The 27511-nt window shown below is 44.0% G+C and overlaps 1 protein-coding gene across 4 annotated transcripts in view; it reads right to left on the bottom strand.

The window, feature by feature from the left end:
* The window catches only part of CCSER1 (coiled-coil serine rich protein 1), a 739837-nt gene that overhangs the window by 3579 nt on the left and 708747 nt on the right, over positions 1–27511 (bottom strand). The gene's annotated exons all lie outside the window — the stretch shown is intronic.

The following is a 27511-nucleotide window of genomic DNA, read 5'->3' on the forward strand; positions in this document are numbered from 1 at the left end:
GTTGGGGTGACGACCTCTAGTGTTTTCATGGCAGACTCAATACGGGGTGGTTTGCCAGTGCCTTGGCTCCAGGGGTATAGAACCACAAATGGGAGAATAAACTATCTACTGTCCCAGCATGATGGCTACAAGTAGATAAAGCTGACTTCCATCAAGCATTTCACAAGTCACAGGAGATTGTTCTCTCAACTGCGATGAAAATACTCCAACAGCACTCTCTTATGCATTCTCTGTAACGGAAAATTCATGTGCAGAAAGGCAAAACCTGAACCGGTGAAAATTTGCTTCCTGTTTTAAAGATGCATCATAAATGCACCACCCAGGATTCTCATATACACAAATCTAATTCAGTTCATTGTTATTCTTCTAAAATATGCATGCAGGAAAAGCTGAAAGAAAGGAAGAAGTGACAGGGAGAGAGACATAAATCTGTTCCGTTCCACAAATGCAGACCACACATGCTTTCAAGGGAATTCTTTAAAAGGTACCATCATTCACACTGCAATTAGCACATTTTATGTTTCTCTCTCCTTTTAGTCATTAGTGAAATTACAGTTCCAGAGCTCCAGTTAGTAGGAGGAGATGCTAGCTGTAATAGACTTACTATACATGGGTCCTTTAAAGGTATTTGCGTATAAACTACCTTTTCTTTCTCCTTGCCCCAGTTTGTTTTCTTCATCATTTCAGGACTGAATATGAAGTGGGAAGAGGACTTTTTGTTGAGAGCCAGTTTGGTGTAGTGGTTAGGAGTGCGGACTTCTAATCTGGCATCCCAGATTCAATTCTGCACTCCCCCACATGCAGCCAGCTGGGTGACCTTGGGCTCACCACGGCATTGATAAAACTGTTCTGACTGAGCTGTAATAGCAGGGCTCTCTTAGCCTCATAGGGTGTCTGTTGTGGGGAGAGGAAAGGGAAGGTGACTGTAAGCCGCTTTGAGCCTCCTTCGGGTAGAGAAAAACAGCATATAAGAACCAACACTTCTTCTTCTTCAGTAATATCAGGGCTCTCTCAGCCTGTGGGGAGAGGAAAGGGAAGGCAATTGGAAGCCGCTTTGAGCCTCCTTCGGGTAGAAAAAAGCAGCATATAAGAACCAAATCTTCTTCTTCTTCTTTTGGGAGTCACCAGTCTCCAGACAAAGCCTCCAGACACAGCTCATCTCCAGACTACAGAGATCAATTCCCTTGGAGAAACTGGTTCTGTTGGAGGGTGCCCCACTGAGGTCCCTCCCCCCCCCAAAAAAAACCTCTTCCCTTCCTAGGCTTCACCTCCAAACTTTCAGGAACTCAACTCAGAGCTGGCTCCCCTTTTCAGCCATATTTCTCATTCTAGGGAATCTTTAAAAGGCCCTAAAAGAAAGGAATTTTAAAATCAGGTGGGCAAATCTGAATACAGCTGAGCAACAATATTTCTCTAATGTGCCAGGCAGCACATCCCTAAAATGCCATGTAATGTCAGTTTTGTCTAATGTGAACCCTTGGGGCTAATTCTGAGAATTCCTGCTTGGCAGAAATAGCTGAACGATTCCAGGGGGAGGTGGGATATGTTAAGACTCATGACATTTCTTGTGGCGTGTGTTCTGCGCATCCTTCTTTCAAAGCCCTAATTCTATCATAATGACAGCAGTGATGAGTATCAAATGGTCTTATATCTGCTTCAGTTGTTTTGCTTGATAGGGAGGGGGGAAACGTGCTGTTCGCACCTCATCTTTTAGTTTCCCTTCGAGTTCTATTGCCAGGCATCTCTGCAAAACAGGCAATGCGTGGATATTTGTTTATTCCAACCTTTATTGTGCCAGAAAACCAGGATCCAAAGTATGTAACATCACTCCAAAGGGTACCAAAGATATAGTTCTAAAAAGAACAGCATAGAAAAAAATCATCACACCCACAAAAATCCCTTTACCACTGGAAGCACCCATAGATCATCTTGAAGAGCAAAAGACAGTCTTAGCTAATTTTGTGTTACACACCCTTCAAAACTGCAAGAGAGACACGGATCTAATTTCCTCTGGGAGGCTGTTCCATAACAGTGGAGCAGAAAAAGCCCATGAAAGGACAGTATTGCCATTTCTTTTATGCCCATATTTCAAGGGTTACATTTTCCCTTTACCATCCTTGAGTGGCCTTTAGAGATCAGATTATTTGATTTATTTATATAATCCTGCATTGGAAAAAAGCTATTTATTTAAAATAGTTTTGCCCCATAGTTCTCAGGACTAAGCCTCTTGAGTTGCCATTTGAATAGGGTTGCCATTTCCCACTTGGGAGTGGGGGCTCCCCTGGTTAAGTGTCTCTCACCCCATTTTAGAGCTCTCAGGACCTGGGGGAAATTATTGGGAGCAGGGAGTGGGGAGGGAAGTAGCAACGTTGCTACATCACTCAGAAGTGACATAGACATGTTGATGATGTTTGGGATGGCATTGTTTGGGTTTTGGGCCAAACTCTATGATAAGAAGCTAATTCTACCATGGAGAAACCGGAATGTCAACCAAACATCACCAACTTGCCCATACCCAACTCACAGTGTATCTTTTCTACAAGCAAGAGACAGAATGAAACTGTCCTCGGATTGAGGGGTCTCAGCTCAGTACCAGAATACATATTTTGCATGCACAAGTTTCTAGGTTCACTCCACGGAATCTCTACTTAAGAGCATTGAGGGTCTGGAGGGAGTCACAGCAGACAGTACTAAGGCAACTTCATTGTTCTGTATGCTTATCTTCATGTAATGTTAAACGGTGGTTGTGGTCCTGACGGTTTCTGTAACTGCAGATCTAATTTACCAACACCAGTTAAATCCGTTCCTTGGCCTATCCCATCTGTCATCATGTCAACTCTTTAATTTCTACACCGCCTTGGTTTCATGCCCACCAGCTCCAAGGGATGCGAATGATCAAATACAGAATGTAATTCAGCCAGAATATGTAATTGTTCTTCATTTAGCCTGTTAAGAAGCACTCTTCCTTATTGATTTCAAGGATGCTCTGAAACCATCACTGGCGTTTTTACATCAACTGGAACCAGCTCCTATTGATCAGCTAACTCTGCCTTCTGGCAACACCATCCAGGAGAGAAAAACAAAACCGAGAGTATGGTAGTAACGCATGGTGGAATACATGTATGTGTTCAGGAAACATGCCAGGAGCATTCACCATTTGTAAATCTACCAGGTATTAAGTGAAAAAGCAAAATTGATCAAAAGTATTTAGTTACAGTAATCCCAGCCAAGGGATTTCCAAAATTTCTTCAGGACCATGGGTTGCCTAATAAAGTTCTGTTCCTCTCTCCCCACCCCCCAGACACACATTTCTGTCACATAATTTGCTGAGATCTTTTGCTTAATTTGCATACTTAGCATTCTGTTTCTGTGTTTGCCCAAATTAAAGTCCTTGGATTTCCCCCTGAATATCCCGAAATAAAAGCCAATAAAAATTCAACATTTATGTGGGCTCAGCTATATCAGTAGCCAATCAGATCATCTGATCTATAACTGGCTTAAATAATACCAGATAAAACACACCCTATATTACAAAGATGGGGATGGGAAGAAAGATGTAAAATACATTGTAATGCAGTATCTTCCTTGATCGAAGAAGGTGCCATGAAAATTGGCACATATGTTCAGGACATAATTTTACACTAACTGGCTAGGAGCGATGGCCTAGAAATTTAGTAAACAAAGAAACAAACAAATATTATCAGTGTATAAATGACATAAGAGAGACAAAGCATTATCAGTTACAAATATGAAAATGAGGTGATGTTAAACAAGAAGAATGATATCAAACAATATCAGAAAGAAAGATGAGGGCCAGTGTTACCAGAACAACAACTTCAGTACTTAGTTCAAGGAAAAGACAGGAGCAAAAATGGGCACTAATTATTTTCTTATGTGCTTGGGAGGCCATGGTTCAAGGATAAAGCATCTGTTTGACATGCAGAAGGTCCCAGAGGAGTGTGGACTTCTAATCTGACATGCCAGGTTCGATTCTGTGCTCCCCCACATGCAGCCAGCTGGGTGACCTTGAGCTCCCCACGGCACTGATAAAACTGTTCTGACTGGGCAGTGATATCAGTGCTCTCTCGGCCTCACCCACCCCACAGGGTGTCTGTTGTGGGGAGAGGAAAGGGAAGGCGACTGTAAGCCGCTTTGAGCCTCCTTTGGGTAGGAAAAAGCGGCATATATGAACCAACTCTTCTTCTTCTTCTTCTTCTTCGAGTAACTTGGCCAAGTTCACCCAAGTGTTCTTTATGGTAGAGCGGGTTTGGCACCCTATTATACTCCAACATCCTAACACAGGGTACCCAACCATTTTGTGTCTGTGGGCACCTTGGGAATGCTGTTAAAATGGCTGCCACAGCCAGTAGAGCCAACCACAAAATGGCTACTACCTTAGGAGCAGCCAACTACAAAATGTTAGGGAAGGGAGCTACATACAGCTTTAGTACCAACTCAACATTTCAGAAGCCCTACTGAACACTGCCCACTTTCTAAAATGACTTGGGGGACAACAGAAAAGGTGTGGGTGGTATCATGGTACCCATGGCACCATGGTGGGGACCCCTGCTGTAACTGCTAGACCACAGTGATTCTCCTACAGCTTGGGAGTCTTCATGGAACAAGAGGCTGTCAATATTAAAAATATTTAAACAAGAGGCTGTAATATTTGAAAGGCCTCTTGAGAAGTGTAGTAACAAACATCCATTACAAACACCAAGGGTTTAAAAGGATTAAAGTGGAAAGTTTTATTTTGTGTAAAAAATAAAAAAACTCACTGTATTTTCAGTAATATACTTTGACTTCTTCTAGGTACCTGGAGATCTTTCTTACTATTCTCACCGTTTGAAGCAAATAGGAAATTTTTATGGGATGTTATTGCTACTATTTGTCACCGCGTTTCAAATTAACTTTCCTATAACTCTTAGCGCTGCAAATCCCAAAACTCTGTCGGATCCCAGCTTTCTGATAACGATTAGAATACATCAGTGAATATTTTATGCCTTCTGCTAGGATTTAAAAGGCAAGTGAGGCAAGCAATAATAATAAGAAAGCATCCGTGGGCAATCAGTGACATGATCAGAATATTCTCATTGCAGTTCCTGAGAAGTGGCCCGACATAACGAAAGGTATTGCCGGTGCTAATGAAGTTCAACAGAAGGCTACTTTCTCTAACCCATTCTTTCTCCTCCAAGCCAAAAGAGCTTAATGGTGAAGATCCTAGTCTCCTTTGACCCTCCTCTCTATGATCACTCTCTCTGGGCCCCCTTGTTAACCCTTTCCTCAGCCTGAAACTTAAAGTTGGGAGGGCACAGACTTCCTTCCTTCCTTCCTTCCTTCCTTCCTTCCTTCCTTCCTTCCTTCCTTCCTTCCTTCCTTCCTTCCTTCCTTCCTTCCTTCCTTCCTTCCTTCCTTCCTTCCTTCCTCTAAGGTTTTGGGAGTGGAGCCTAAGGCAGGTGAGGTTTGGGAAGGGGAGCAACCTACTCGCTCACCAAAACTCCTTGCTTTCTATCTAGAAAGGGATCAACAATGGAAAAACAACAACAACCCTATTTACCGTAAGAGTGGTCAACTATTGCAAGAATGGGAGTCTGGGAGGAAAGCTAATTTGACAAAGCCACCACCTCTGTTTTTTTTTCTCTTTATTTATTTATAATTTAATTTATGTACTGCTCATTCCTGCAAAAGAGGTCTCAGGGAGATTCACAACTGTTGTTAAAAGCATCACAAAATTAAAACACAAAATACAATACTATAAAAACACAGTCAAACACAATAAACTTCCAGTATTCCACTGCCTGTCAACTGTTGCAGTCCAGCCCAACAATCAGGTATGACCCAAGGGCGGGGGGGGGGGGAGAGAATGGAAGAGAACGCACACAACTGCTGCCACCACCCAGCCAGAGTTCCATAGACAGAACTTTTCCATTCATAAATCGAGATGAAAGAAGGAAACCTGTGCAGGCTGGCAAAGACCTGCCCATCCATTCCCTGCCATGCTCATTGGCAAAACCATCTCTTGTTTCCAATGTCAAATTCCACAATGGTAAAACCAAGACTGACACAAAAGAAGGGGAAAATGAGCATGCTGCATATTGGTGACAAGGAAAGGGCAAAATAACAAGGCCTGATTATGTCTTCACTGACTCTTAAGTTTTATGGACATGACAGAGAGAAAAACATCCGTGGAGCAAGAATGAAAACCATCTGTGCAGAGGAGCCAAGGACTGTAAAGCACAAGGAATTATCCAGATTTTAAAGTGACTGTCCTGTGTGAAGCCCCTTCTTGGATTACACCAGGAGAAACAGGCATGTTCAGATGTTTCACAATTCAGTTTGCAAGGCATGCACCTTTGTTTAATACAGTCTTTACTTAAATTCTGGGCCTGGGGAAGCAGGCTAGTTCCCAGACAAGCAGTGCAAGGTATTAAAGCAGTATCGGTTTCTCCGAAATAAAACAGCATGTCCTTGAAGCCTCAAAGCTCCTTCTTCAAAACAGCTTAGAATTCCATCCTATACTTGCTTTTCTGGCAACATTTCACTGCAAACTGCTTCTCCGATGCCCTCAACCCAATTATTGGAGTGTGGCTTAGTTTGTAGCAGCTGGTCATCTCAGCTAAGGAATGAAGAATCTTGTAGGTAAGTCCAACACTGCAATGTGGTTTGACGTAAGCATTTTAATGAAATGTTACAAAAGAAAGGAGTACAGTTCTCAAGGGCATTAAGTATGTCTTCAAGACATCTTCAAACATGGCAGAGCATGAGGAATTGGCCCAGTCCTCGGGTTGCCACAACTGCCTTGGCCCTGAGAAAAAATAAAGAGATTTTGAAGGTGTCTTAGGGTTATAGCAGATAGGTGCTATGACTGTTGTAGTAGCATTGCAATTATAAATAGAATATAACTTAGTGAAATCTGAACATCTAGTAAATACTGCATTTCTCAGGAGTTCTGGGGACCTGGATCCCCTGGAAATTAGTCCAAACTACAGAGATTAGTTCCCTTGAAGACGATGGATGCTTTGGAGGGTAGACACCGTACCCCACTGAAGTCTCTGTCCTTCCCAGGCTCCAGCCCCAGCCTGGATCTGCCAACACTGGCCCCCACCCACCATCAGTGGCCCGGGGGGGATGGGACCTGGCAACCCTGTGGCTGGAACACAGTGGCAGCAGCACTACAGTATAATAGAGGGTCTGGCCCCAAACCTACCTCATCCCTGCCAGTCCAGCTGATGGACCGCAAAATGGGTGTAACTGCAGCAGTGGGGAGAACTGGCATTGGGTCTCAACCCACTGGGAGCTAGACCCAGATTCTAGACCTTATATATCTTATAAAAGACAGGCATTCTGAACTGGGGGAACTTGTTCACGTACGTGCTGGTTTTGAAATTTGCATTGAGAATCCTGAAAAGCCTACACCAGGATTGCCAGGTCCCCCTCCCCCCCCAGTGGGCTTGGGTTGCCAAATTGAAGTTGGGGGAACTCATCGAGATTTGGAAATGGAACCTGAGGAGCACAGGGATCTCTGTGGGGGACAATATCACCCAAAGCATCCATTTTCTCCACGGGAACTGATCTCTGTAGACTGGAGATGAGCTGTAATTCTGGGGGATCCCCAGGTCCCACCTGAAGGCTGGCATCCCTAGCCTAGCACCACTTTCCTATATCCACCAGAGATCTGTCAAGTCTTATCAACTTCCCTTCTCTGGAATTAGACATTTTAATGTGCCTTTGGGCAGATGAATTAACTGAGCTCTGGAAACATGAACTGACCTTCAGCACCCATTAGCTAGCTAGCTAGCAGCCAAGTTCAGGGAGAGATTAGCACCCTTCCCCCCTCCCCATATCCTGCAACAGCATCTCCATGAAAATGCTATGGATTAAGAAAAGGGAGAGGTATTACTGAAAGTAATAAGGTTCTCCCAGCCACACTTGCTTCCTTTTAGAAATGGTTTAATTGAAAAATAACCACTTTCAATTTTAATGTAGCGCAACATAGTTCGGAAGCTTTAATACTGGGATTTAGCACACATGCACAAAAGCATGTCAGGAGTTCATCTAACATTAACCAGAAGCTCAAAGCACTGCAGAGCTCCATCATTTCAAGGTCTTATTACGGAGACAATGTCTTGAAATTTTAGACATAAAAGTGTGGGGGGGAGAGGGGTGTTCTTCCTATTATAATACCCACTCATTTTGAGACCTGGCAGTGAAGAGGGCCATCAAGTAACAGCTGATTCATGGCAATCCCACAGGGTTTTCCGGGAAAGGGACATTCAGGAGTGGTTTGCCATTGCCTGCCCCCTCATCACGACCCTGTTATTCCTTGGTGGTCTCCCATCCAACTAGTAGCCAAGGCTGACCCTGGTTAGCTTATGAGACCTCACAAGACTTATTTTCAAGCACAGCTGTGGGGGAGGGAGAAAAGGATGGGAGAGCAGAATGTGCTTGATTAAAGGATAACAAATCCTCAGATTATATTTTAATTGTGCATCCTTATAGGGGACAACAAGAGATGGTTCTGTCTACTCACGGGCATTGCCCCAGAACTAGAAATAAAATATGGGTCAATTCTTTAAAAATCCCTAACTCAGTATTTCTAATTCATAAAAGACAAGGTAATTTAGGACTTCAGAACACAGGGAGAAGGAGAGAGTGCCTTCAGCACGTGGGGAAAGCAAAATATAGTCTCAAGTAGCATAATACTTCCAAAGCAAGCTTTAGCAATATCCACAGATAGAATGGATTGCATTTTCACGGTTGAAGCTACTTAACAGGGGCGCGTGGTTTGAAGATGGGTCTCATTTTCTGCAGGACTTCATTTGTTCTCCCACCTTCTTCATCCATTAAGCTTCAACATGGCCAGGAAGCAAAGAGGTAGGAGTGTTTCACAGCTCCCACTGCACTGTGTGCAGGTGCTGGTACAGGTAGAAGACACGCACCCTTATGGAAGGCAAGGAAGATTCAGCTGCCTCTTCAGATCAGGTAAAACACAATCTCTAAGCCAAGCATGACTTTCCCCGTGCAAGGGTCATCCCCAAGTTATTTGTCCGAGGGGTGAAAGGCTGGCTTCTGACGAGCAGCCAGCTGCAGCAAGGGGAACACAATCGTCGCAATCTGGCTATGCAGCCTCTCCACCCGTGCGCTGTGTTTTAAGGTTATCTCAGCCATCCATTGGCTTCTATTTTGGGTCCCGCTAAATTCTCTCTGTGTGCTTGTCGTTATTTCCATGGTAAATTCTCAGCTGTCTGCTAAAAAAGTTCTGTTCACTTAGCATTGCATTAGCAACGAACATTTCATAGTGACATGAATTTGTTTCGATGGGTTCTATCCCCCCCTTCCTTCCTTTCTTTTTCAGCATCCAGCACCTGGGGGGAAACTAAGTACTGTTTTTTTTTTCCCCCTTTCTCTGAGATTAAACTGCTTGGATTCATTCTTTCTGCTCCGAAGCAGATAAGAGCGTGCGGCGCTGTCACCCTTTCTTTTAAATCAGCTCTTCTATTTCCTGAGTGATGCTGAGACCGTGTGTTAATAATTGCTTGCGCCTCCTATCCCAAAGAAAGGAACATATATAATATGAATTGCATTCCCGTTCTAGCCACGTAGTGCTTCAGTAAATACTGCAATGAAATCGGGTTGATGACACTCATTGATGGAAAATGTTTTTCTTCCTGTGGAATGTGTCACCAAGCGAGGATAATGCCATTAATATACATGCACCGCAGCCCTTTATCCGCTTATCTCTATGCATTTTTGTCTATTTGAAAGTTGCTCCATGTTCCTTCTCCTCTCCTGTCTGTGATCCGGAATCTAACCGCTGTCAGTAACTTCTCAGTGTTTAAATTAGGCTGGACCGTGGGTAATGTTGGAGTCTGAATGATCCTTGAAGATCCTAGTGAACTTACATGACCATATAAGTTGATGGAATTATACTTATTTTTATTCGGCTGTTGGCTTCTCCACTATCATCGTGGAAACCCTTGAACCCAGGATAAGTTAAGGCATGCTCAAAGAGAGCTGTGGCTATGGTTGTCCCTACTGAGCCCCGTGTAATTTTATATCTTGTGATCCTCTGGTTTTCCGAAGTCAGAGGCACGAATGAATTCATTCATTTTTAAAATATCAAGGCAGGGCATCTTGATTAAGGCATTTATTTCTCCAGATGCTTTCAAAGTTTGGTGGCTTTGAACTCCCAGGGACAGGCTAATCAAATATTTTTTGTGTAGCCTTCTAAAGATTCTCACACCCCAGGCAAGAGTAATGAACCAGAAGACAAACTTTCCGAATTGCTCTTACGATATAGTCTTTTCTGGATGTTCAATCAAAAACCCAGGGAGTTCCATCAACACATCTTATAGTCATTGTCATGGGATCTGTGTTATGTCTCCTGTGGCTGGACACATCTCCTTTCTCTGTTACATCACTTACATGCCCTTTACATGTATCCTCGAATTAGCCAATGAGAGCTCAGGTACTGATCCTTTCCTCAATGACGTCTCAGATCCTAATGTTCCGCCAATAGCAATGGATCTGTGTCATATCTCCTGTGGCTGGACACATCTCCTTTCTTTGTTACATCACTTACATACCCCTTACATGAACCCCAGAATTAGCCAATGACAGCTCAGGCATTGATCCTTTCCTCAGTGAGGTCTCAGATTCTAATGTTCCACCAATAGCAATGCAACCAATGCAAAGGTCCTGAAGCTTTGGTTCAATAGCACTGCAGCTCTTAATTCTGTACAAATTTCAGACAGTAGATACTGCTTCCCCTATTCATTCCCAGGTAAATCCATGGGTATAAAAGGACATGCCAACTCTTCTTCCATTCCATTCAAGCCTTCCATTTAGGTAGTTTGTTCTGCCCTGACCTATTCTTCCGTCATAACTGAAACTGAAATAATTGGATTTCCTTGTGAAGATACTATGCTTTTCGCTTTCTCATTCTGCTTTCCTTCCTGAACAGACCTTCTAGAACTTTTCCTTCTGCAATCTTGACTGACCAGCATGACAGCTGTTTTCTTTAATAGCCGTATTTATAATACCACATACTCAGAGAGATTGTATGGGTCTTCCTCACTACTGGGAGAGAGGCCAGCAACTGAGTTGGGGAAGCTGTACAATTCACCCTGCCCATCAGGTTACAGTGTTCGCACACAGTGCACACCAAAAGGAAGAGGATCCCATGAAGATAGGAGCATGCAAGCATGTATCTGCATGGTATTCTCTCTTCTACCCTTTTCTTCCTTCTCTCCTTGCCCTCATGACCCTGTAAGGCATTCAGTCACTTGCCTCTTGACACATCCTACAGCAGTGGTGCTCAACCTGGGGGTCGGGACCCCTTTGGGGGTCAAATGACCCTTTCACTGGGGTCGCAGCAGGGCAAGCAGCTTGGCGGGGGGCATCCACACAACAGCCTTGCGGGGTAGATCGAGATCGAGCGTTCATCTGTCTGGAGCAGCAGAACAGTGCGAGATCGGCATGGTGGAACAAGACACAGAACTGAACTGAGAAACCCCGGGAAAAAAACAATTTATATACAATCATGAACAATGGATCTTCATGCCATTGGTCAGTTTTGCTTTAATTACTGGAAAAGGACACTTGCATAATGTTATGGTTGGGGGTCACCACAACATGAGAAACTGTAAGGTCGCGGCATTAGGAAGGTTGAGAACCACTGTCCTAGAGAGAAGCAACTTGAGAGAAGGCAACTTATTTTAGATGCGATCCTTACAGAAATAGGTGTGTTCAAAACAACATCAATTTATTAACAAGGAGACACGGGGATGGAGGCAACTGCTTTCAGGGCAAGAGAGCCAAGGTGATCTATGGTTTTAACCAGTTCCATGCCTGTCACACTGTACAACAGCAATGGGGAAACCCCACAGTAGGCACCCCTTGTAGAAAACACCGTGGTCTCATCAGTGGCACTTTAAAGTGGAACAGAAAATAGAGGTGGGAAAAACCAGCAAGGAAATAATTGCAGAAGGGCTATGACAAAACTGGGGCACAGCCAGGATTAAAAGGACAGGACACAACCATGACTGAGAAAACTGCAGATTTTACATCTTTCTTCCTGAATTTGTTTCGGTATGAAGTTCACTTCAGCAAGCAGTTCTTTCATTTTATTTGTCCCCCCTCCCTTTATACATGTGTCTTGATAAAACAAAACCAAACAATTACAATCTTGATGAGAAGGTACATATAATTCTACCCAAATTGTTTTGTTTCTGTTTTATAGAGGCAAAGGAGTTCATGATTAATGTAGAGGAGGGGGGAGAAGACATCATTGAACTGCAGGAAAAATTTTAAAAAGGAAGTAAATCCATGCTCAGTGCTCTGTGCAAAAACTGGTAACAAAATTGAAGCAATGTGTGTTTTAGTGTTTTAGTCCCAATTCCAAACCTGTACTAGGTAAATTTAGATTTCCATATGCTGGTGAAGAGCTAGATTTGAGTCCAACAGGACCTTAGAAAACAACTAGATTGTCAGCTTTTTTCTAGTGCAGACCAACACAGCTACCCTCTTGAGAAAAACTCTTGTGAGAAGCTTAGATTCAGAAAATTTCAGAAGTATTCCTAATATTTAGATATCAAAATGGTTTCCAATAAAATTTTCTACTCGACTGAAATGGCTGAAAATTAAGGCTGACATGTCTGGGGCATAATCCTATAATGTCCACGTTTATACACTGGTGTCAATCAACATTTTAGAATTGACTTTGCAAAACAATATTTGCCTCCCTCTCTTTTACCTTCTCTTCCAATAGAAGAATCATTTAAAGAGAATCCAAGGACAAACTAGTTATGTTCCTAACAGTCTTTCAGACAAAGTTGAATGACCAACAGACTGTAATTATTGTGCCTAATCAATATTCTCCAAAAAAAGAGAAAAGCTTGTAACAGAGAAATGTGGCCCCTATTGGTTTAGTTGGCGTAATAAAATGGTCAGTTTTGGTAATACAAGCTGTCATGCAAACTCCTCTGGACTACAGTTTTGATTCACTTGCTAGTTTTAAATTAAGGTTGACCTCAATGTGCCCTGAGAGTGGGCTGACCTAATCACATCTCAGGAATCAGAAAGGTAGTCCATGGAGTTAACTCCTATTGTCTCCAGGAAATGGCAATAAACTTCTTCCCCAGTGACAGGCAGAATTAAGTGTCCAGTAATTGGCAATGATTAAATCCATCTCCTCTGGAGAAGTGTCAATTCCCTTCCTGATTTCATCTGCCTTTGATAATTAACACCAGACCTGGCAGATGTCCACTTCAAAACCCATTTTTTTTCATTGGCTGGTTTTAATTTACAATTGACAGCTAATCTGACCTATCGCACCTGACTGGGAAAGTGTCTTTTTTTTTCCTATGCATCTTATTTCGGCATGCCATCATTTCAATTATTGATTTTATTGATGTTTATTTTATAAGCAATGGAAACTATTTTTGAAATATGAATAACTGCTTGCTTCCACCCACTTTTTTATGATATGCAGCACTTAGAGCATAGGTGGGTGAATTCATTTGCCAAGAGGGCCAGATCTGACATAAATGTCACCATGTTGGGGTGAGCCATGTGGGTCATAAAATGTAATGCCAATCCACATGGCAGCCCTCTTCTTCCTCTGTCCACTGCCAGCCCCGTCCCTTCATTGGCAAACCACCACTGCATGCACCTGCTCTTGTCAAACCCCTTATGGTCACTGTTTGAAAAAAATGCAAAGCCATTTCTTAGTGGGGTGGCAACACTAGCCACTTGGCTCTACCCCCTTATGCAGTGGCTTTGCCAATCCTTGCTGAACTGTGGGCAAAGGAGGAGGGATGGCGGGGGGACACCATGTCTGGGACCAGCATACCTGCAAGATCCCCTTATAATCCTCCAAGAGTGCTGAGAACTTTGCAACATCTGCCCAGGGTCCCCAGCCTGAAAGAGGTGAAGTTGGCCTCAATCGGGTCAAGGCCTTTTTGGATCTGGCCCCAGCCTGGTGGAATGAGCTCCCAGGAATGATCAGGGCCCTGCAGGACCTAAATCATTTCTGCAGGCCCTGCAAGATGGAGCTATTCTAGTGGGCTTATGACCAACGTCAAAGTATCATCCACCATGGAAGCTGGCCCCACCATTAGGGGAGGAGGGAGAAGAGATTGAAGATTGGCTCCTGCCACCCCCCCCCCTCTCCCCAATTTGGGACTTTTGTTGGTGCATGAGTTACAGACATCAGGAATGTCTTAAATTTTTAATATTCGTATATTTTTTCACTGCTGTTGCCCACTCTCAACATTTGGAAGGGCGGGATACAAATGAAAATATTTATCATCATCATTTTATTCTTTCTCCACTTTCATTGAACACACTATTTTACCTCAGCCTCATAGTTCCGCCCGTAGCCATTTCTTTTCTATTTCTCGACCGTTTTGATCACATCCTCCATCAGAGGATCCCCTCCAATATTGAGATCTCTAACACCGAGATCATGGTTAGATCTATTGTATTGGTGCCACCCTCTTCTGAACATTATTCTCTCCACCAGGCTGAACTAAGATCAGAATTGTGACCACCGCCGCTATATGTTATGTGATATGTTATATGTAACTTTTAATTGGGGTTTTTATGGGGATTTTATTGTGTTTTAACTATTTATGTTGTAAACCGCCCTGAGACCTATTGGGAGAAGGGCGGTCTAGAAATTAAATAATAATAATAATAATAATAATAATAATAATAATAATAATAATAATAATACACCCTTCACTGCACGTACCCATTCACCCTCCCTTCGAGCCGCCTCCTGCCTTCCTCCCTCCAGTTGCTCACGGTCCAGAGAAGACCTCTTTACAAGCTGATTCCAGCCCATGGACCATATATTGGACACTCCTGACTGAGAGAATGCACCAGACTTGACATTGGAGGAATACAACATTTGGCTGATTGCTGTGTAAACCTTCCCTAATGTAGAAACTTGAACCAGATTCAGATGTCCCGTCCCTCCATCGATTTAACATAACTGGTTGGATATTTTGTCCTTCCTAGGTGCGACGTTCCCAAATTGATTCAGCATCTGAAAGCTTCAGGGGGAAATCACATTGGGATGACTTTTGCAACATGTCTGCTACGTAAACAAGAAAAAAAACAACTTGATATGGCTTTCAAGACAGTTACGGGGTGGGAGAGACACGAAACAGTTTCTTCCCGAGGCATGTTGTTTTTGCTGTAAACATTAGGTGAACAGATGCTAGCTTCTCTCATTGCACTTGTCTCCAAACCATTGGGTGTCTCATGAAAAAAAAAAAAAAAACATTTCATTTGACTCGTACACCCATTTGCCTCATCTCACTCAGACCTTCTGCCCAGTCTCAGAATTTCTGATTTCAAAGGTTGCAACTTTACAACTGTCCTGTAGCTGGAATGGCACAACCAAAAGTGGACTAGTGGTAAATCTAGCAATCGTAATAATGGAGAGTGAATCAGAATGAGACTGCTGATGTAGCGTTCAATAGTTCTTCTCCCCAGCCAAGGCAGCTGATAAGAGGCCAGAGGCTAATGAGCCGTTTTAAGAACCATCGATATATTACAGAGATGCCAAGTGATTTTCTTGCAAATGGTCCAATCCAGCTAGAGTTAAACTTGTGTACTTCACAGTCTCTGCTTGAAACTATCCTTAGTGTATGCTTGTTGACTTGGAATAAAGTCCTGTTTTGTTCAACACAACTTAGATCGTGGCCTAATTTTTTTTAAGTGTTTCAGTTGGACTGTATGTAAGGTCAAGGGAGGGATGGAAAGATACATACCCAAATTGGGGTCCTATGCATGTGTTTGTGGGGACTCTCTTTTTTCTCCTCCCCCACTGTTTCCTCTTTTCCTTACTCCATACCCCCACAGCCTCTCTCCTTTCCCTGCTTCCTTCTTTCCCTCTTACCCACAAACCCACCTACCTTTAACTGCCCCCATGTCTTCAGCTTCCTCTTCCTTCCTCCCCCTGACAGCCTTTAGTTGGCATGGGAAAACTACAACCCAGTTGTGGAGTGCCAGCCAGTTTGGTGTAGTGGTTAGGAGTGCAGACTTCTAACCTGGCATGCCAGGTTCGATTCTGCACTCCCCCACATGCAGCCAGCTGGGTGACCTTGGGCTCGCCACAGCACTGATAAAATTGATCTGATCAAGCAGTGATATCAGGGCTGTCTCACCTCACCCACCCCACAGGGTGTCTGTTGTGGGAAGAGGAATGGGAAGGCGACTGTAAGCCGCTTTGAGCCTCCTTCGGGTAGGGAAAAGCGGCATATAAGAACCAACTCTTCTTCTTCTTCTTCTTCTTCTTCTTCTTCTTCTTCTTCTTCTTCTTCTTCTTCTTCTTCTTCTTCTTCTTCTTCTTCTTCTTCTTCTTCTTCTTCTACTGAACAGAGCCCAGTTGTGTGGTACTGGCTTGGTTGTTGATTCGAGCAGTTGTTTAAATGGTATTTAATATATATTTTATTCAGTACTATGTGTTTTATCATCTATAACCATGACGATGATGTATATTTTGAAAATTGTACACTGCCCAGAGATGACTGGATCGAGAGGGGCGGTATAGAAATTGGAATAATAAATTAATTAATAAGAATAAATAATAGTTCAGATGATTTATGGAATCTTCTCAAATAATACTCCCCAATGCTAGGAAACAATTCACTATGGTGATCCCCACTCCCAAATATTCATTAGTACACAGAGAGAATGCAGGGTCAGGGTTTTGACTTTGCCAAATACTCCATCCACTTTCCGCTTTAGGAGCAGTGGTTTTTGTCAAAGGAATGTATTTGAAAGGAGGGAAAATCCTTTAATGTGTGTTGCCAGTTAACATCACAAAGAACAGGAAACTGGCATGTCTATTCTCACCGAGGGCAGTGCAGAAATCAGTTCCTGAAACGTGTATTCATTGCTTTGAGGCCTTGGAAATGACTGAAGGACCAAGCTCATGATGACTCAGCTAGGGCTTAGCATGGCAAGCAGATCTTTGTTCTGTGGAGTTGTCACCTTCCGAACAAATATGCTACATTTTAAACTTCAGAGACTTTATTTTGCCTTTGCTAATCTGCCAAAGACTTACAATGTGCAGCAGATATGAAAATGTCTCATAACAGAGAGGCAGGTGCTCTTGGGAGCTCAAACTGCTGCAGGGAAGAGTTGTAACAGACATGTGGTGAGTAAATAAATCCCGCGTCTCCCCTCTGATGTGAATTCTAGTAAATATCTACAACCCACTCTGTCAATACTCATGTTCAGAACATTTATCAAGGATGTAACATAAAAAGGAATAATATATTGAGAGGCGGCCCGGGGGGGGGGGATATGAGGGAAAAAGTCTCCCTGTAGCTTGGACTTGCTTTGTAGTAGCAGAGGCATAATGTCAAAGGGACAATGGACTAGAACAGGGGGCCATGAGCCCCTGCCAGTGTTTGCTCATGGGAATTGTAGTCCGTGAACGTCTGGAGGACCACAGGTTGACTACCCCTGGACTAGAACTCCTTGGCCAAATTATACATGACTAGATTCAGCTGGGTAAACGTAGTGGGATGGGTGCAGTTAGCACCAGATATATTGGTATTGAAAAGAAAGCTGAAGGAGGGGCTCATATGGAATAAGCCCATGGCGTGGGAAAAGGTGATTTCCCCCCTTGATAACATCTCAGTCATGAATGCCCCCCCCACCAGCTATTTTAAGGTAAAGGTATCCCCTGTGCAAGCACCGAGTCATGTCTGACCCTTGGGGTGACGCCCTCCAGCGTTTTCATGGCAGACTCAATATGGGGTGGTTTGCCAGTGCCTTCCCCAGTCATTACCGCTTATCCCCCAGCAAGCTGGGTACTCATTTTACCAACCTCAGAAGGATGGAAGGCTGAGTCAACCTTGAGCCGGCTGCTGGGATTGAACTCCCAGCCTCATGGGCAAAGCTTTCAGATGGCTGCCTTACCACTCTGCGCCACAAGAGGCTCTTTCAGCTATTTTAACATGAAAAATTAAGTTCAGTGTAGGTAAGTGTAAGGTGATGTGTATTGGTGATGTATGTATATCTGACAGGAGGAGGATTCATTTGAACTCTGGTGCTGGAGAAGGCTTCTGCAGATTCTGCAGACAGCAAAAGTCACAAGCAAGGAAATGCCAGAGCGCATAAAGCCTGATAAATCACTGGAAGGCAAAATCACGAATCTCCAGCTTACTTGTTTTGGCCATATCATGCAACCCAACTCAATGGAGAAAGCCATTATGCTAGAATTGTTCAATGGTAAAAGGAAACCAGGGCCGACCAAGAACAAAGTGGTTAGATACAATAAAAATGGACAATGGCCAGAGAATTATGCAACTAAAAGAAGTGGCGCAAGATCAAAAACTGTGGTGACAGGTGGGCCATAGGATCGCCAAACGTCAGACACGACTGAATGGCTAACATCATTATATTGGAACAAAAAATTGGATTTGACTGGATTAACTAGATTTTATTGAAATTGAGGTTTTATTACAGTTATTATAATGTCATGTCACATTGTTAGCTGGCTTGGGCAGGATAAAAATATAATTAATAATAAGTAGATAAATAAGAACATTCATTTATATAGGAAAGGGATCTGAACTGGCCGAGACTGAGAGGGAAAGATACTGCAAGTAGAAGATACTGCAATTAAAATGCTGACTTAGTACGTAGCAGGGGTTAAAAAAAGCATACCCCATGCTGAAAATTATTAGGAAATTATTATTGAAAGTAAAATAGACATTTTGTAGTTCCCTTGTACTGAGCTACAGTGTGGCCTTATTTGGATACTAGTAGTAGAGCCCGCTGAAACTAAAATTCAGCGGGCGCTAGGGGCCTGGGGAGCTTTTTTTCTCCTCCCCCCCCCCCGATCTGGAAAAAAGCTCTCCAGGCCCCGGGGAAGGCGATCCGTGGGTCGCGGAGTCGTGGATCACCTTCCCTGGGGCTTGGAGAGCTTTTTTCCTCCCCCCCCCCGATCTGGAAAAAAGCTCTCCAGGCCCTGGGGAAGGTGATCCATGGATCGCGGAGCCGCGGATCGCCTTCCCTGGGGCCTGGAGAGCTTTTTTCCTCCCCCCCCCCCCGATCTGGAAAAAAGCTCTCCAGGCCCTGGGGAAGGCGATCCGCAGATCGTCTTCCCTGGGGCTTGGGGAGCTTTTTTCCTCCCCCCGATCTTCAAAACGGTCCCCAGGCCCCGGGGAAGGCACTGGGCAGCTCAGCGAGCCGGCCAGCAGCCTCCCCGGGGTCTGGGGAGCCGTTGTCGGTTAGAAGGCGGGGGCCAGAGAGCATACCTTCGCTCTCGGCGGCCAGCAGAGCAATGGCCGCTGGAGCGAAGGTAAGCTCCGGTGGGGGGTAGGGCGGGTTGGGTGGCGCTTTGCGCCTCCCAATTGGTTGTAGTCTGAGAAAACAGCCAATCAGCAGCCGCGCTATGCGTGGCTGCTGATTGGCAGTTTGGGGCTGGACTGACAAGCAGAGGGCCCAATTGGGAGCACCTCCCGATTGGGCCCTCTGCTTGTCAGTCCAGGGGAAGGGGCCTATCGGCACTCTTCCTCATCCCGGACAGGGCCTGCCCTCAGGGCCCTTACTGTTTTATTTCTTCCGCTCCGCCAGGAGCGATTAAAGATACGGTTGTAGCTGCTGTATAAAAAAAAGGATATTGTGAAGGTGGGAAAGGGGCAGAAGAGAGCAAGTAAGATGATGAAGGGGTAAGGACACCCAACCTATGAAGAAAGGTTGAAGAATCTGGGCTTTTTTAGTTCAGAAAAGAGACAACTGGGTGGATCAAAAAAATAGAATCATAGAATCATAGAGTTGGAAGGGGCCATACAGGCCATCTAGTCCAACCCCCTGCTCAACGCAGGATCAGCCCTAAGCATCCTAAAGCAAATAAATAGAGAACTTTCCTTCCCTCTGTCACAATATACTAGAACTTGGTGGAACTCATTGTAGTTAATGGGCAATTGGTTCAGGACAGTAAAATGCAAAAATTGTTCATCCTACATTTAATCCAATTGTGAGATTCACTGCCTGTGGATGTACAAATAGCCACAAGTATAAGACCCCGGTTGCCTGGGGTCATGCACGTGTGTTTCAGAATAGTACTTTGGTCTGCAGTGAAGAGGATAAAAATTCTATTTTATAGAGGGATACGGTCCTAATGGCCTAAAAACTAGCCATTCTACCCCTGGTCCAGTGTGGTATAGTTGTTGGTGGAGTCTAATCTGGAGAAACGGGTTTGATTCCCAGTTGGGTGACCTTGGGTTAAGCATGGTTCTCTTAGAGCTCTCTCTACGCCTCCCCCCCCCCTCACAGGATGTCTGTTGTGGGGAGAGGAAGGGAAAGTTGTTTGTAAGCCACTTTGGGACTACTTTGAGTAGTGAAAGTGGAGTATGAAAAACCCAGCTCCTCTTCAGCTCTAGTGACTAAGGCATTGTGAACTGTGTACAGTTACCAGTAATATTTTAAAATTCTATACATTTGTTTGAGGATCAGAGAGTTTAAAAATAGGATACAAATTTAAATTATTCATATTAATAACAATAACCATCTTTCAGTGACCTGGAATTGAGTGGACACAGCACCTCAGAGAGAGGGCATAATTGTTCTAATTTAAAAACCCTTTTATTCCTACTAATAATTATAATAGGCATTAAGTAATTATTTAAATGTAGTTCAAGTGCTTTTGACACAAAAGAAATCACATGCTTTCTATAAAGCATCTGACCTAATTAGGACAGTCTCTTTTTGAATGTTATACTAAGGTGAAGTTTTTGGCTGTACATACAGGTGTGGGCATGGGTGAAATAAAGGGAAACTACCTAAATATGTCTGAGGGACCATCTTTCCCAATATGCCCTCAAGAACATGATGATCTTCGAATTTCGACATATTGGTGGGCCCAAGCCTGTTCATAGTATGGGGAACTCTATAAATGTTAATAGAATAATAATAAAGAATGCAATTCTGTGCAGACTCCAAGCAATCAATCACTTTGGAAGAGCAACAACACAGGAATGCAGTTTAAGTGTGGTAATTCTGAATACAGAGATGGTGAAAGTTAGCAACGTTTTTTGAATTCTACCTCAAGCTTGGAAAAATCACTTCTCTGGGAGCTCGTTCATCCAGGAGGGGGCCAGGATGGAGAAAGCTCTGGCCCTGGTTGAGGTCAAGTGGGCTTCCTTGGGGCCAGGGACCACTAGGAGGTTGAATGTGGTAGAGCACAAGGCTCTTTGAGGGGTGTAGGTGGAGAGGCGATCCCTCTGGTATACTGGGCCCAGACTTCATATAGCCTTAAAGGTGATAACCAAAAACCTTAAGCCAGATCCGGAATTCAACCAGAAGCCAGCACAGGACGTGGGACCTCCGAGGTGTTGCTATGAGGACCCTGGCAGCTGTGTTCTGGCTCAGTTGTAGTTTCTGGATCAAGGATAACGGCAGGACAATGTAGAGCGAGTTACAGAAGTCCAGTCTAGAGGTGATCATTGCGTGGGATCACTGTGGCTAGGTGTTCCGGGGCAAAGTAGGGCACTAATAGTTTGACTTGGCGAAGGTGGTAAGATGCCAGACATACTACCGTCGTGATCTGAGAGGGAGGCATCAAGAATCACTCCCAGGTTCCTGTTGGAGTGGGCCATTGATAGCTGCACTCCATTCAGGTTGGGGAGGTGCACTTGCTCACTTGGATCTTTCCTGCCCAGCCACAGGACCTCCGTCTTTGAAGGGCTGAGCTTCAGACAACTCTGCTTAAGCCACCCCATCACTGCTTCCAGGAAGCTGGCTAACATTTCTGGGGGAGAGTCATGGCGGCCATCCATCAGGAGGAAGAGCTGGGTGTCATCAGCATATTGGTGGCAACCCAGCCCAAACCTCTGCAATTTTTAGAAGACTGGCAAATGTGTATGTATATACATAAAGACATCAGAGATGTCAACACGAGGCTTCCCTTTGTCCACTGACTGTGGCAACCCCCTGCCTTCAAAGCCCCACTTTTGATGATCTGAAGAACAGAAGAAAAAAATGTGTTCGGGGGGGGGGGGAGGTATCATCAATAGTGTCAAATCCCCAAACCTCCCCTTGGAAGTGATATCCCATTCTCTATGATCTTTAGCAAAGAGAATGGAAAGATTCCTGGAGCATCACAGAGGATGCGACATTACATCCTCTGAAACTCCACCCTCCCCAAGTACTGCTCCTAAAATCTTCTGGTATTTGCTAACACAGAACTGGTAACCCTCATTCCCCCATTTTTCCTCTATTTATCAAGTCACTTTATTGTAAGCCTTTGCAAAATCATTCAGTTAACTGAATATGTAGCAGAAATAACTGTCTATTTATTTACTTGAATAACTTCTTCCTTTGAACATTAATAAAACAGGGTTCACCCAATGCACTCCTGAAGCATAATCATAATAATCTTTTCTTGGAATTTTACTCCATTGATTCCAGGGGGGGATTCATTATCATCATTTACTGTTTATGAAGATAACTATAATATTCTGGCCTCTTTACAGCAATCCAATCAAACAGACATTTCCTCACAGGTGAGAAGGGACATTTCTAAGTAAATATGTTTAGGATCAATTCTTCTTTTGTCCTCTCCTTCAGCTCCTCTGACGATGCGTCAAAAACAGCACTTATTAACTGCTGATTCCCAAGAACAATCATCATAACCTGAATCATTCTGTCAGGTTTGGAAGTGGTACCCAATCTTGCATTTAATATTCTGCATTTCCCAAGACAGTTTTAGTTACAGCACACACGGAGCTCACACACAGTCCGAAAAAGGCACCTCAGGGACCCGTGCAAGATGGACAGATGGGTCTGTCCTTGAAATTGACTTGCAGCTTGGTTATGATCAGAAGTTAGGTAGGGCATGCAAAGTATACCCATTCTGACATCACTCCATTCATAGCCCATCAGTTACCAGGTTCAAACAGAGATACTAGCTAACCCTTATAAAGCTTTTCATGTCCCAGGACTCTCCTATATGCAGGACTGCCACTCTTTCCTATGCTCCTTTATGACGGCTTCACGTACCTGAGCAGGACCTTTTCCAGGTACCACCATGCCAATCGGCAAGAGGAACAGTTGCCCTGTATATTTACGTTGTCTGTTGTGGGTCCCATTTTATGGAATGACTTGCCTGATGAGATCAGGAAGGCTCCATACTGCTGTCATTCCTGCCAACTATGTAAAACATTAACCATCCATCCACTTATCCATCCATCCATGCACCCATCACACTTTTAGGCTGCTGCTCCCAGTCTGCCGCAAACAACAAGAAAACCAGTAAAATCAGCAAAAACATTAAACCCCACAATCCTATCTCTGATAATCACAGCCAAATCCTCCCCATCAATTAGCCTGGCCTTAACAATTAGCCTGGCCTGGTGGAAGAGCTCTGGCTTACAAACCCTGTGTAACCATAACAGCTCCAACAGGGCCCTTAGCTCTTCCAAGAACCCATTCCACCAGGCAAGGGCCAAGGCCAGGTGAACTTCCCATGGGCCTGGGATCACCAACCTATTCAAACCTGCAGAGCATAATTAAATTTGTGCAGTAATTAGCATTAAGGAACAAATGGGGTTCAATCTTCACCCAAGCAGTAACCTTCACTTAGGATAAAAACATGATGGCATGAATGTGATGAAGGCACAGGGAGGGGCTGTGGCTCAGTAGTAGAGCCTCTGTTCGCATGCAAAAGGTCCCAGGTTCAATCCCCAGCATCTCCAGTTAAAAGATCTTGCAGAAGCTGATGGGAAAGACCTCTCCTGAGATCATGGAAAGCTATTGCTAGTTTGAGTGGACAATACTGATTGTGATGGACCAAGGCAATTTCGTGTATTGATGTAAGGCAATAAATATCCTTACAAGAATATGCTGTGAATTGTATTTCTTTTCAAAGGCTCCTTTTGTGTGGCACAATGGTCCTTAGGGAAACACAGCTCTGATGATGGTAGCCACATCAAGCTAGTAAGAGCCATTCATGGAGCTGAATTGATTTCTGCCAAGCAAAACTGCTTTTACCTTCAAGGCCACAGGGAAATATTACCATAGAGACCAGTTATTTTTAGAAATAACTATCAAACAAGCACCTAGTGCTTTGTATGGATGGGGGTACAAAAGCAGTAAGGCGCAATGGAGTCTAGACAAAAGAATACATGAAGCACTTGCACTATGCACTATATTCAAGTAATCAGAGTTTTGTCTGCCCCTGGGACCACAGCATTTCCTGTTTGGAAATCAACATGTGTCAAATACGCCAAAGATTCCCCAGTTAAAGTTAGTAAAATAATTATCTGTCCATATGCATCTGAAGAAATTAGGTCTATGACAAAAAAACGATTGGGGTGATTCCCAGGGCCATTCTGCATGAGTTTAATGTAGCAGAAGGATTTCAAATTGTAAATGCTACTAATTTGCAGTTCCGCGAGACGTCACACACAATCTGCAACACTCCTGCAACAGTTCCGCGAAAAGCGATTCGTTGTAGCGCTTCTAGGGAAATTGGGAAAAGTGGATTCACCCTTCGAAAAGCACTACACTCTTGCGAACAATCTGCAACACTTCGAAAAAGACCTGTGCGTTCTGACTGTGGCGGTTCCAACAAAGTCCCTCCCCCTGGCTCTCTCCTCCGAACTTCCGGCGAAGCGATTGCCATTTTTTTCCCCTCGGAGAGATCGGGGAAAGCAACGAACCAGCGAGGCTTGATTCACCCAGCGAGGCTTCTCCGGCTACAGTCCCTCCACAGAAGTGCTTTAAAGCTCCCCTAAGTCCCCAAGCACAACACAGCCCCGTTTGCAATTTCCCTTTATTTTCGGCTGAAAATTGCGCCTGTGCGGGGGGGGGGGGGGGTTTCACTCGGGGGAGCATGGTAACAATGATTCGCCAGCTCACACACCAGCTAGATGGGTTTCTCCATTGCAACGAATCAACGCAGATTCGTTGCAACGTTTGTGTGTTTTTTTTTAATCCTGTGCTTAAAGGGAAAGGGGCTTTTCCGGAGCATGATAACAACCGCCCATTGGCTGTTCGTTTGATTGATGGCCAGGGGTGGGACCTAGCACAGAAAAAATCACTTCCTTTCTAGCCACTCCACTACAAATGCAGGTATGCGTAACGCCGAGATTCCACTTTTTAAAATAGCGTTTCCACTTTGTGGAACCAACTGGCAACACTGGTACTTGTGCAGAAACACCCCCAGTGACATCACATTGTTTGACTTCACCCCCTTGCCATTTTCCCTCCACTGCTCCATTGAGTAAGCAGCACATCTAGACAGCATCCTAAAAAGCAGAGACATCACCTTGCCAACAAAAGTGCATCTAGTCAATGACTTGCCTCTCCTATCTTCAGTGTTCATAGGCTATGGTCTTCCTAGTTGCAATGATGGCTGTGAAAGTTGGACCATAAGGAAGGCCGAACGTCAAAGAATTGAGGCTCTTGAACTCTGGTGCTGGAGAAGACTCTTGCGAGTCCCTTGGACTGCAAGGTGAACAAACCGGTCAGTCCTAGAGGAGATCAGCCCTGACTGCTCCTTAAAAGGCCAGATCCTGAAGATGAAACTCAAATACTTTGGCCACCTCATGAGAAGGACTCCCTGGAGAAGAGCCTAATGCTGGGAGCGATCGAGGGCAAAAGAAGAAGGGGACGACAGAAAATGAGGTGGCTGGATGGAGTCACTGAAGCAGCCAGTGTGAGCTTAAATGGACTGGTAGAGGACAGGAAGGTCTGAAGGATCATTGTCCATGGGGTTGCGATGGGTCGGACACAACTTCGCACCTAACAACAACAGGTGAATAGAAGATGGGGGCAAAAGCTTGTCCAGAGAGGTCAGGCAAATGGTAAGGCTAGGGAAAGTGCATTTTCGTGAGACCAAGATAGACAAGAGGTTTACAGCTGCAGACTGCAAATCTGTATGTACAACAAGTGGTTAGTGAACCGCTGACAAAGGCAACAACATGAATCACATGGATTGACTGCACATCGTCACATTGCTGATGTCAGACTGATACATAGCTTTGCAATCTTACAGACCCGGGGTTAGTGACAGATCACATCATATCCTATGATATACCCAAGGTAGACCACAGGAATGAGCATTTCCTTTCTCAGTGGTAGAATAGCAGCAAGCCTTTATGTTTAAACTTGTGTAGCGTGGGGCAAGAGATACTTTTTTACGAGGGAATCTGTAGGGGCACTGAATACTTTCCCACTCTCTGAATACCTACCCTAGTTTTTTCACCTGCTACAATTCAGATGTGATAGTCAGTAATTGATTTTTGGAGTGAGCAAATGAGCCAACTGCAGCCTTTACTCGCCAACCTGGTTGGCAGAAACTACACAGTGGGGTGGGCAGGGATATAATCACCCTGGGGAGTAAAACTGAAAGAAAAATAAATCCCCATCTACTTACAGGGAGTCCTAGCCACAGAGTTCCTGATTATTCCTAAAGCAACCTTGAAAAGACATGGGTAGCTTTAGCACTCACCAGAAATTCTATGGTCAGAACTTCCACTAAGTAGCCAAGGCCTTATTTTAATTTTTTCGCAGGATGCCCCCACCCCTGACACAGTTCTTTGACCATTTACCAAGCAATGCCTGCCAATTCTATATGTTTGACTGTTCATCGAGGTGAGGAATGTATTTATTTATTACATTTGTATACTGCCCTCCCCTGAGGCTCTGGGCGAATCACATGGAATGTAAAAGAACAATACATTGAACAATACAGTTTTTGTATCAAACAGAACTATAGCAATGGTATAATGATAATAATAATAGAGAAGAATAATTTAACAGGATAACAAACAGGTCCATGGTTGTTCAATTCAGGTCCATGGATTCCTGGGAGGGAGCTTCAGGGGCCTGGTGGGTGTTGTTGGTCCCGGTCAACCTCAAACAAATGCTTGGTGGAGGAGCTCTCTTTTGCAGGCCCTGCGGAACTGTTTAAGTATATTTTTAAAATTAAAACAGAACATTCGAAACTAACATATATTAAAAGCAAACAACGGTTGTCTTTCCTTGCTATGGAGCTGCTATGAGCTTGTTAAATGGTATAACTGCTTATTCCACAGCAGTTGCATGCACTTTAATAGGACTTCAGGGGAGTAAACCTGCTGTAGATATTTGTCACATTTTCACCTTGCATTCAGTGTCAGTTACAGCATGTCACCTGAAGTAGCTAAATCCTTAATGCCAAAGGCTGTATACGCATGAGATGGTCATAACTTTCCTAATTTATGACCTGTTCCATTTGCATAATTACTATATGTTTTTTCATGAGGCCTAGAAACTCTTCACGATCTACACAATAAAAACGTAATGATCTACACTTTCGACTGCGTGTTTCGCCACCACACCAAGAGTACCAAGGGAGCCCATAATAAAGGTTAGTAAAGAAGAACTCGGGAAGTTATTTTCACATTTTTACTCACCTAATAGAGCTATGACTTATATTAAACACCAGCTGTGCGGTGTGATTGGCCTGAATACCAAATGCATTTAAGAGATTCAT

The sequence above is a fragment of the Paroedura picta genome, chromosome 10 (assembly GCF_049243985.1).
Source record: "Paroedura picta isolate Pp20150507F chromosome 10, Ppicta_v3.0, whole genome shotgun sequence".
In the NCBI taxonomy this organism is placed as follows: Eukaryota; Metazoa; Chordata; class Lepidosauria; order Squamata; family Gekkonidae; genus Paroedura; species Paroedura picta.